Source organism: Syzygium oleosum, unplaced genomic scaffold, assembly GCF_021117445.2.
Source record: "Syzygium oleosum isolate NSW1041296 unplaced genomic scaffold, Sole_v2.1 Sole_v2.04, whole genome shotgun sequence".
Lineage (NCBI taxonomy): Eukaryota > Viridiplantae > Streptophyta > Magnoliopsida > Myrtales > Myrtaceae > Syzygium > Syzygium oleosum.
In genome coordinates this window covers 12,702,072-12,714,219 of record NW_026607488.1, presented here as the reverse complement: position 1 = coordinate 12,714,219, position 12,148 = coordinate 12,702,072, and the positions used below count along the sequence as shown (strand labels likewise).

At 39.1% G+C, this 12,148-nt stretch overlaps 1 long non-coding RNA gene across 2 annotated transcripts; it reads left to right on the top strand.

Moving 5' to 3' along the window:
- Window positions 1–2,037: 2,037 nt before the first annotated feature.
- Window positions 2,038–11,769, top strand: LOC115679371 (uncharacterized). 2 transcript variants are annotated; one of them, XR_008816366.1, is made up of 13 exons: window positions 2,038–2,097; window positions 2,240–2,316; window positions 2,679–2,728; window positions 3,191–4,194; window positions 4,277–4,350; window positions 4,438–4,557; window positions 5,254–5,310; window positions 5,400–5,572; window positions 5,659–6,326; window positions 10,421–10,465; window positions 10,585–10,680; window positions 10,757–10,833; window positions 11,485–11,769. It is a non-coding gene; the product is annotated as an uncharacterized LOC115679371 (long non-coding RNA). The 2 variants fall into 2 exon arrangements; XR_008816365.1 differs by having other exon boundaries at window positions 2,679–2,745.
- The last annotated feature ends 379 nt before the right edge of the window (window positions 11,770–12,148 follow it).

The following is a 12,148-nucleotide window of genomic DNA, read 5'->3' as shown; positions in this document are numbered from 1 at the left end:
AAAATATGACATTCTTAGAAAATATTTTCATTATAATTTCCTTTATTTTTCTTAAACAGTAAGTAATATACACTTGTAAAATGCAGAGGATGATCCCCACCCTCAAAATCAAATAGTAAGGGCCAGATTTTTTGCATGTCCTCTATTCTTCTCTCTTCTTGCGCGAATCTTCTCAACAGAGTTTCCACTGAAAATAGAATTTTCCAAACAGACTACTATTTAGTCGACGCAAGTTGAGGCTTATGCCGCAGCAGTTAACCGTCAAGGCTGATGGGTTAAATAATTTGACGAGCACCACCAAGAAGACGAAGCATACAAAGAGGAGGAGGAGGAGTATTGCCCAATTTCGCCCAAAAAAAAAATTCCAATCTGCATCCATAGCAAGCGCAGAGAGAGAGAGAGAGAGTCTTCTTATATGATAGAATTATGTATTAGCTAATACGAGAGAGTGCATATCATTGTCTTTTATATAGATTTATGCGTTCGTTATATGCATCGTGTGCATACGCACACACTGCACTTTGAGCATCGTTTAACCTTAGAACTCCTAGTTATACTATAAGTAGAGCCGTGACTTGTTTGGGTGCGCAACGTAGGTGGGGATGAGAGGGACCCAACCCATGCATAACAACCCGTCGATCGATCGAGCTGTGTATTCGGTGCATTACACGCGGGCAAAACGGTTTATCATGAAAATTAAGGTATGTACAAAATCATCCCTCGCGATTATTACAAATTATTAAATATCATCCCTTTATTTAGGAAAGATTCCCAATTTTGAAACGAAGTTTAATCTAGTCGTGTCCAGGTTATTAAGAAAGAAAAAGTTAATCTAGATTATGCCTATTCATCCGTTTAAGGTGGAGGGAGAAGATAAACCAAGTGTTGATGGAGGCCATGGCGTGTTGGCGTGGGAATCGGGCGAAATTCGGAGACGCCGTCCACGAGGCCATCGATGGATGCCCGATTGACGATGGTGTCCACATAGGAGTGTTTATATATATATACGCTAAAGAATAAAATCAAGTCTTGGTAATTTACATTTTCTCGACCTTCTTTCTTAATTTGCGTCTAAAATTAAAAGGCAATGTTGTTGCAGGGGCCGGACGAGCCGTTTACTTGTATGCGAGCAAAAAGTGACGATGAAGGCATTTCCCATTCGACAATGATTTGTTGTTGGTCCCCACCCTCAAAAAGCTTAAAGGAAGCACCAGCTGTTGGTGCTGTCCACGGCGTAGCCTTGCGCATATAAGTAAACGTCTTGTTTAGAGACTCTCCTATCAACCGAAAATTTTGTTCTAAATACCAAAAAGAGAATCGCGGGATGAACGAACAGTCCAAAAGCCACTGACGTGGTCCGAGAGTGCGCTCCACTCCCATCCAAGACCGAGTTCTCTCCTGAGTATATGACAAAAAGTTTCAATCCATGTTGGTTGACGCGCATCTGATCTTTGCGGCTGACACTCATCGACTCCCTGTCACCACCTTCCCACCTTCCTTCCTTCTCCTCGTCTCTATCTCTCTTTCTCTCTCTGTGATCGCGACCTTCCTCTTTGGTCGCTTCCCCTTCATTCTCCTTCCGTCTCTCTCTCCCTCCTCCGTCGTCAAGACTCGAGACCCATCTCTCCGCATCTTCTTCCCCAGCATCCCTAGCTGACCAAAGAAGCGTTTTTGCAAGCGAGAGGGCGAAGAGAGAGCAAAGAGATTTCGGGTGAAAGATTGTTCATCAAGTTCAATTTGAACCAATACTTGAAAAACGATTTAAAAAGGAACAGACGAATAACATCCTATATGTTTCTGCTGTCCGATGTATGCACAGGTTTGCATTCCACCTGATATTATTTTTGCTGTGAGAATGTTGGGGTCAGTGTAATTTAGGTATGGATCACTGGAGAATTGCCAAGATGGTGACGAGGCGCCTTCAAGATACAAAAGATTATATGCTTACGTATAAACGAACTTGCTTTCTACTTCCACTGTGGATGTTGAGTTCCTTTCCTGAGGCTGGAGCCGCCGGAGACCAATGGGGTGTCGTCATCCCGGACCCGCCTCGTGTTCGCGTACTATGTCACCTGCGTCGGCTTCATCTATCCTTGAGTGTGAATTCAATCTCTGATCTCTCTACCGATTGCTACAGCTTGAGATGTTGACTGCTCTTGGACTGCTTGTTTTCTCTAAAGATAGGATTTTGTATGTAAAATGGAACAGTAGTAATGATGATATTTTTGCTAATGAACAGGTTTCAGATGTTGTTCCAGTCGCACGCTGTGCTGCAGCAGATGCTGGAATTCGCTCTGTTTGTGTCGCCCACTTCAGGTATCCGCGAATGCCGCCTTCTGTACCTTGGATTTCAGTTCCTTTCGTGAGCATCCATCTGTAATCGGTTTTAAAGTTTTCACATTTTGGTTCTTTTCTCTTTCTATTTTGGGGGCATGCTCATCTCTTTCAGCTACTGGCTAATCTTAATAGGTTTGAGGTCACTTCAAATTAGTAAGGACTTTCTGGAAAATTAAATGCTTATTTATCAGAGATGATTGGCTTATTTCTGTAATTTACACAGTTTTCCTGTGAAATTTGGTTCTACATGTCTAAATATGCTAATTTATAAATAAATAAATAAAAATATGGATTTTTGATCTGGATGTCATTTGATCTTTTATCTGATGGGATCTGCGCAGTTGGGACTTCATCTATGCGGAATACGTAATGGCTGCGGGAAATCATCATCGTAAGATAGTTTGGCAGGTGTTTATGATATTACAAATGTTTCTCAGCACCTCTTTTTTGCTTATCAGGAATTACCAATGTTATGCGTGTACGATCAGATTTTTTGCTTTAAACTTGTCTTTTCTGTAAATCCTTGATTGACCCTTTCGTTTTTGGGAAACCCTCTTCCTCCTCCTCCTCTTGCTGAAACAATATTCATACACCATAACCTTTTACTAACAATGATAACGCTATCTTACCAAGTTGAAAAACAAAGTGTACTCAATGTGGACTATATAGTCCTTTGTGGTTTTCCGTTCTTCAGTTAGAAGGCCCTAATAATATGAAACTGAAGGTGACACTCATGGTTGCTCAACTTTTCTTGACCAAGTTTAATTTTCCCCCTTTGGACATCTGAGATAGTGAGATAATTTAATTCCGGAACTTGAAATTTTGATCTTCACTAAATTATGACTTGGTACAGATAGCAGAAGACTATTCACATTGGGCATTCTTAATCCGGCTCCCAGGATATTGCCAAGTAAGTTATTAAATTGATTAGTCATAGTGATGGGTGTTTATATTTATTTATCTCAGTTACAGCTGGACATTATCCGCATTGTGAATTTCACGTGCCATTTTTTTACAGTGCCCACTTTCCTCAACGTTATAGATGTACCGTTGGTTGTTAGAAGGTTGCACATATCCCGTAAGGAGGTTTGATCGGCAAAACTCAAATTGACATCCTTTGTAGTCCAATATTGTGTATAATGCAGTATCTCGATGTAGGTTAGGAAGGAACTTGGAATTGGGATGATGCGAAGCTAGCTATCCTCCATTTTGGCGGACAGGCGAGTTTAGTTTGAGTGGTTGATAGTTTTGTACACAATAATTGGGTTGCTTTAAGAAGACAAAGATACAATAATTGGAAACTAAAAAATTTCTTTAGATTAGAGGGGTGTAGCTGGTCTGTTTCTTCAACTACGTGACAACAGTACTTCCAACTTGAGGTTTCATGTGATCTTCTTATTATCTTTTCACTGATGATTTTACATATACTGCATTATGTGTTCATATATAACAGTGAGAATATATTAGCAATCTGTGCTTTGGACCATGCTGATATGTCACTTATGTTCAGTTAGGAATTTTTACTTGTACCAGCAGCATTGTTTGTTTCCTGAACTATTGCTCTCTTATTCATTTGTGTCAAAATCTGCCTTGCCTGCAACCATCAGGCTGGAGTTGGAGGAAAAGTACTTGCCTCCCGGTTGATTGTGCTTGGTATGTTCCGTTGCGTGTCCTTTAGAGCCCACGTTATGCAAAAGCCACTTACATTATGGCCCTAGTTCACCTTCTTACGACTGATATGATATTTGATTTGGGTTTGTGGTGCATCTGAGAGCGAAAACCTTCCACCGAACTTTGTAAAGCTTGCTGAAGATGCATACACACCTGATCTCATTGCAGCCTCTAATTGTATGCTTGGTGAGTAAGGAACTCGCAGCGACATCTGAAGTACATTATTTTGCGTCTCTTAGTTATCTTATTTCAGTCAGTGAGTCTTCAGCATACAAGCGTCCATTTGTATTTGCGCGGCGTGATTACTTCAATGAAGAACCATTCTTGAGGAATATGCTGAAGGTACTTCTCGCTGCTTCTCTGTATATGTATATTTATGTGGAGTGGGAGTGCTGTGTTTATTTTAACTTTTTGCATTGATTTCTGCAGTACTATCAAGCTGGAGTAGAGATGATTAGGAGGGACTTACTCACTGGCCATTGGAAACCTTACCTTGAACAAGCGATCAGTCTTAAACCATGCTATGAAGGTGGCATTAATGGTGGCCAGGTAACACTTCTACAACTTATGAGACTATAGTAGGACAATACATCTTTGTAGGGAACTTGAACGGAATTCACACGGAACGACCACTCAAAACATGTAAATCTCTTTAGGCATCATACCTAAACCTGTAAAGCTTCACACTTAGGGTTTCTTAAGCATCACAGTGAAGAGAAGAATTGCATCAATTCAAAGCAAAACTTGCTAATGATCTTCATAAACTCCATTGATAGAAAAAAGTGCCAGTCTACATTAGACTCTTCTGAAAGAGCCTTTCTCCTAGTTGAAATATCTATACAAGAAACGTTAAATTCCACTCATGATGAAAACAGGAAATATAATAATATCCTAATAGTTCTCAAATCCTAAATGATAAGACTATTAATTGAACCAAAAGAAGAATCCTCATATTTTTAGGACTCTTATTTTAGTTGTGGATAAATGCAACACCCCTATCCACCAAAGTTTGGTAAAACCAGTCATTTGTTTGAACACATATCAACTTGTTAGCTGCATCAAAGCATTTGTATTTCTTCCATCTTTTTGTGGCTTCCATCATGCATCGAGCTAAAAGAGCACATCTGCATTGTATAATGCTCAATGCAATGATGCTTTTTGAGCATTTTAATCTGTTCCAGCTGCATGCCGGTGAGGTTCATCTAATTGAATTGGTTCCCGATGTTCTGTGATGCAAAATTCCAGGTAGCAGCTTACATATTGCAGGAGACAGCCGCTGCGAGAAATTACGGATCAGATAAAGTAATCATAATTGAACTGTTATTTCTTAACCCTAGGTTATTCTTCCCTAGCACTGTATTAATCTTGTTCCTCTTGCTGACAAAATGTAGTTTAGTGGGGCAAGTAGACTGCGCGACGCAATAGTTCTTGGGCATCAGCTGCAAAGAATGCCTGGAAGAGACCTATGCATACCAGATTGGTAGGCAAACGCTGAAAATGAACTGGGCCTTAGCGCTGAATCACCAAAAGTTGGAATGAGTGAGAAAAGTTCCCAAATGACTTTGTGAGTTAGTTTCACCATTTGCCATATGCTCGATCAATTCTGGACTTAGTTGGCAGTTGTTGACACGATTTTTCTACCTTTTGTAGATGCCCTTATGATTTTGAAATTCTTCATGGAGATCTTCATGAGCTTTCTGATACAGTGAGTTTCTTGAAGAGTTTGTCAGAAATTGTGAGTGAAGCTGGAAGGGATCCTGAGATGAGGCAGATGCGGGAGCGTAAAGCAGCTGCCGGACTCTTTAATTGGGAGGTCTGATTATCTTATTTGGATTAGTTTCTACATTTTTATTCCTCTTCCAGTTTGATGGATCAAACGCCTGTTGGATTTATTTGGAAATTTCATGAGTGGGATGTGGGAGGTAAATGTTTGTGTATTAGTTCTTTCAAAAAGGGTTCCCATTGGGGCAAAAGTAATGAATCCTTCTGACTTCTGATTTTTGGCAAAAGTCGGTGAGAGATACTCTGCAAAGTGTCCCTTTTTTGTTTCAGTAATTTGTAAGTGTCGTTTAGTTGCATTTTTGTGTAGTGAGGGGAGCTGTAAACTGATCGTGGCCATTTTTTTTAACATTTTTCTTGCTTCTACTGTATATGTGGAGTGGGTTGGTGCTTCCGTATGGGACTTGGTGGCAAATGTTGTAATTTTGATTTGACTGTTTTCACAATAATTAAACAGGAAGAAATATTTGTCACGAGCACCTGGAAGGTTAGATGTAATGGGTGGAATTGCTGACTATCCAGGAAGCCTTGTGTTGCAGGTTAGAAAGTCCTCTGTTTACTACTTTTTACGATCCAACAATGGTTTCAGTCAATTGGGTTAGCAGAATCTTGCTGGAAAGAGAGCATTGGTCTTTGTTGCCTTCCTTTATTTCAGTAACATTCTATTTCTGACTTGATTTTTTTTTCACATTACATATGATCTTACCTTATTGTAAAACTACTTCCAGATCTGTCATGGCAATTTGGACATTAATGATAGATAGACAATAGATGATCTAAATTGATGGATGCTGAAGTTCTCTTCGATTATTCAGAATAATTGTGCTTAGATGACAACTATCAATTGGCTTTCAATGTGGCTGGTGCTTGGATATTCATGAATGTTCAGTTCTCGCCAGTTGCAAGTGCATATACTTGAATTGCTTCAATAATTTTACTTTACCCTTTTTTTTTCTTTCCCTCTTGCTTGTTTCAATCTTAGAAGGACGTTGCGGATGAGCCCCATGGAGAAAATGTCAATTAGGTGTAGATTTCGTGATGATACATAATTGTTAAAAGGGTTCCAATTGGGGTAGGACTTCCTGATCTTTCATAATTGTTAAAAGGATTTCCAACGGAATTATAATTGTTTTATAGAGGGAGAGGCTATATTGTGAATGAATTGCAGATTATCAGATTGGATGAATAACATTTTGTGTAGTGAAGAAGCGATAAAAGGTGGGATGGTGAGGTGCTAGTTTATGCAAGAAAGCATTTGGGTGTTGCTTATCTGCTTGGCCTTGTAAATATCTTGATGTCCCATGCATTTGCTTTCCATACTGCTAGTGTTTTCTGCTTTGCCTTGCCTTTTCAGGACATACCCCCTTTCATCACCATAGGGAGAGTTATGGAAGGCATCCCTTTGCCGAAGTTCCTTTGTTTGAATGCTTGGACTTTCATTTTCTTAGGTTCAATTGAGCAGACATGCGTCAAATACAATTGCATTGATCCTTTTACTGTTGTCTTCTTTTCTTCTGTTTTCACTGGCTTTCAGTATAGTGTAGTTTTGTCAAACTATACCTGTAATTTGTATCAAAAGTGACTGTGTTTCTAAGCTCGTGTGCGTATGCATTTCATTGTTTAAGCCTTGTCACTTTTATGTTCTCTATGCCCAGAACACGTTTTCCTTCTGTTCAGTTACAATTTCTCCGTCTCCTGTTGACATGTTTACCTACCGGTGCCACTCTATTTTTCACCTAGAACTTGAAGCACTCTCACTTGTAATTTCACATTCACCAGTTAAAGCTTGTCACGGCATGAATAGTTGGTCGTGCTCCAAGTTGGTTGCTTTGTCATGGGTTTTTATCGCATGCCATCTATATGTGGCTTGCTGGGGAACTTTTTTATTTTGGCTAGGCATGGGTGAACTTGGATGTATTTGTATCCTTTTCTTTTCTCACCTTTTCTTTTTTCTTTGACACTCCCATTTGCATTCTCATAATCGTGGCCATTCTGCCATTCGCTAAAACAGGTCTCTCGTAGTTTGAGAAGTATTACTTTGAGTTGCTAACCTTTTCTCTATTAATCAACTCCATTAGAAATTATATATCTCTTGGGTCGAATTTCACAAACTTCCAAAATTCTGTATGTCATGTTTTATGAGACTTTTTCCCAACTCCTGCAAGGTTTACCACTACAGTCGACTAGCGTGAGGTATCTATATGTTATTTAGTCCAATAACATGCTTCAGCACCTCCTGCATTCAGATGCCTATTCGAGAAGCCTGTCATGTTGCTGTTCAGAGGAATCATCCAAGCAGGCAGACTATCGAAACATGCTCTGGCTCACCAACAAGCCAGAGGACAAGGACCAACTCCTGTTCTTTATTGTGGGTTTCCAGTTGACAATAAATACGTTCTTTCAAATTCTACTCGCAGTTTAACATGTATCTTTACCTTTTATCTGAGGACCTGAAGGAGACTTATCTTGGATTTTTCTTATGTAGGACAATTGTTAGCGTTTTGGGACTTATCTCTAATTCTGAACAGAACAAGTCTTAGCCTTTCAGGAATTTGTCTATAATTTTGAATCGAACAACTCTTTAAGTAAGTGTTATTGTATTTAGGAAGTACCTGATTTATTCTTCTTCTTTTGAAAATGCTCATCTTAGGTATCATATGGATCAGAATTAAGCAACCGTGGACCAACTTTTGACATGGATTTGTCCGACTTTATGGATGGCGGGAAACCAATTTCATATGAGAAGGCAAAGGAGTTCTTTGCCTGTGATCCATCCCAAAAGTGAGCTTAGGTCCCATCTGATCTCTTCTTCTTTTTCATCTTCTTTCGTTTTGGGTGTTAACCTGCAATGTACTTACATAAATTCCAATTTCAGGTGGGCAGCTTATGTTGCAGGGACTATTCTTGTTCTAATGACAGAGGTGGGTGTATGCTTTAAGGACAGTATCAGCTTGCTTGTAAGGAACCACATCTGTTCAAGATATATTTAGTCACATATGGTTGCTTGACCGTTTGAGTGTTTTCTCAGCTATTTTTCTTTCTTCTACTCTTTATTTGTTCATGTCCTTTTTCTTATTAATTCAGCATAGCTAACTCCTTTTTATTCCTCGTATTAGTTGGTTGGAATCAGCTTATGGTTCTGGACATGATTTATTGTCCGTTATGGTTGTTGTAAAATTTCTTGTGAACTTTCCTTGTTTGGAAGTTCTTTTTTCTAATACTCAACGCCCAAAAGCATTTCATTGGTGTAGCATGGATACTTACCTTTTACTAAAGAAGTACAGAGTCTACTGTGATATCGGCTATTACACACTGTCTGGTTGCAAATAGTTTTGACTCTAAGAATTGTACATTTGCAAGGGCATGCGTCAGATTTACATGCATCCCCTGCTACGCTGTCTAGACTACTGTAGACTTTTACTACCTTTCAACTGTTCTCGACTATCTTGGTATTGCGTACCTGGCACGTGTCAACTGTTTGTTCAGATTGTTATTAGAGCCATTATTGTGGTAAATTTGTCTTGTTTCCCTCATTTTCCTGGGGATTTATGATTATGATGTTGCTTTTCGTTAGAAATTTTATCATCTATTAAGTATGATATTCTTTCACAATGCTGATTTCTCTATCCAGATACCGATTATTAGAATTTTTCACTTTCAGGTTTCCTCTGCTGTTCCAGAGGGCAAAGATGTATCTTCATATACCTCTATTGAGGTTACTAGCATGTCTGCTATAGCTGCTGCTCATGGCAAATTTCTTTAGTCAACATCTCATCTATGATTACACTTAAAATGTTGATGTTTTTATGTTTTCTCGATGGATGATAATTATGACTGCATCTCATTAGGATGAGGAACTTTTTTCCCCTTAGGATAGGTAAAGGGAGTAGAGGAACCATATCCAGGACCTCTCGGATCTTGGATGAAAATATGGATGAAAACAACTCGTAAAAATTTCTTTGAAGTACCCGTGTTTGCACATAACAGTTTGGTGAAGAGTTCCACATTTCTTACCTAGGGGTTTATAGCAGGCCTTTACACACGTAGTCTCTTCCATTTAATAGATTATTCTTGGGAAAAATGGTATGTCTTATATGGTAATAGAGTCACAGGTCACATGTTTGAATCCCGATACTTTCCTGTTGAACTATGCTTGTTTTTCTGCCTCCTCTTGTTTGTATAATGTTGTTATGTCCATGTCTTCTTATTTACGTGAAGGGTCCAGCTTACAGGCAATTGTTGATAGTTAAGAAGTATGTTATATATTCTGTTGGAATATTACTTGAGGATAAAAGGACAAGGAAAGATACGATTGTTTTTAAACAAAACTATATGAGGATGAAAGGATAAGGGACTATTCAAGGAGACATGGTAGAAAACATTGGGAGAATACTTGAATAATTGGATCTTACTGACATCTGATAGTGATGGAGCAGAATTACATTGAAAATATTTTAGGATTACGAGGAGAGAGGGAGAGAGAATCAATAAAGAAGGCAAGATAGGTTTGCACAATCTGGGACATCACCGTTCTGCTTTTCCAGAACTACACATATAACAAGGGGTGTTGACCATATTTCATGTTGAATTTTGTATGAGTTAATGTATTTAATGATCTTCTAAAACATGGCAGGGTTTAAACATTAGCCCGCGGGATCTTGCTTTGCTTTGCCAGAAGGTGTGACTCACAGAACAATCTTCCAATTAATTTGTTATTCAATTTCTTGATTTTCAGTTGAGTCATTATTTCTATATCTTTTGGTTCCGCTTGTAATTTTGGAAAAACATATGCAATAGGTAGAGAACCACATTGTTGGAGCTCCGTGCGGTGTAATGGACCAGATGACTTCTGCTTGTGGGGAAGCAAACAACCTTCTTGCCATGGTCTGCTAGGTAAGATTTTCAGGCTTGATTAAAAGATCTTCCGAGCTTGTTGAATGAAAAGTGATGTGAGAATTGTGCTGTGCAGCCTGCTGAGGTGATTGGACTTGTAGAAATTCCCAGTCATGTCCGATTCTGGGGAATTGATTCAGGAATTCGTCACAGGTATAAGTTGTGTGGTTGTTTTGATTCTCTGATTCTGGTTTATCACTCTCAGCCACCTTGCTTGATGCAAGCATGTACTGTTTTTTGGCCAAGCCGCCAGTTGTGTGTCTTTTAATTCTGTTCATAATTGTGGGTTTTGACAGAAGATCTGCTTTCTTATCACTGGCTCAGATTATTTCAAGCCTAGTTTGTTTCTTCTCCAAGTGTTTTTACCTTTTCCTCATTAGATCAGGATTGAATTTTGCATTTAAATCGTGCCTTCTCAAGCTAATTACCCCCACCCCCCAAACAACAGAAGGAAAACCTCTATAATCCCATTTTCAGTTTCATTTTAGAATCTTTTATCCCTGAAAAATGTAATGGTGAACTTGAGAAATATGTGTACATTTTCCCTTCTTGCACAAACACTTATTTCATAGCTTCTTGAAGGGGTGCCTCTCTATGACTGTGATTAGGTCCTTCGCTTTCCCTGGAGACACTTTTTCCTGTGGCTCACAACCTTTCTACTATGGTCGTGGCCCTTTCTTTTGAGGCACCATGGACACCATTTCACCCTCAATCGGTGCTTATGGTTGTCTGTAGCGTGTGCGAGTTTTGCTTAGGTCTCTATTATGTTCTAGCTTTGGATAAATTGGTCTTTTCAATTGGCAGTATCGGAGGTGCAGATTATGGATCTGTCAGAATTGGTGCCTTTATGGGTCGAAGGATGATAAGCACTATGCTGTCTGGGACTCTGTCGAATGGAAACGGGACAAATCAAGATGAACTGGAGGAGGATGGTCTTGAACTTCTTGAATCTGAAGCTTCATTAGATTATCTATGCAACCTGTCACCTCACAGGTGTCCTTCAAATATATGCTTAGAAACTTTGGTCGCCACTTGTGCTAAATGTGATGCGCCATTCCACCCTATATACATGAGCCGCTCTCTTTATAACTTCTCTCTATAACGGTAGATTCTAGCATTCGCTTACTCGTGCTGCCTCAGTAGATGATCAAATGAAGGGAGCACATCCCTCTATATACAATATACACGAGCCCCTCTTTCTATAACCATAGATTAACAATATGATCTATCGGGGGAGATTGATTGGAAGTCACTAGCGTGCAAATATATAGTTCTCATACTATGTTTAGAAATACTCTAAAATAACCATGTGTACATTTCATGTATTGCTCCCAATAATATTTTCGACGAGTTGCATTAAATGGAAATCAAAGTGCGTGTCTCGAAATTCGAAAAAAATTTAAAGGTTAATATCACGAAAAATCTCAAAGTGGTACGTTCCTGATAAATTTACCAAAAACTAATTTTT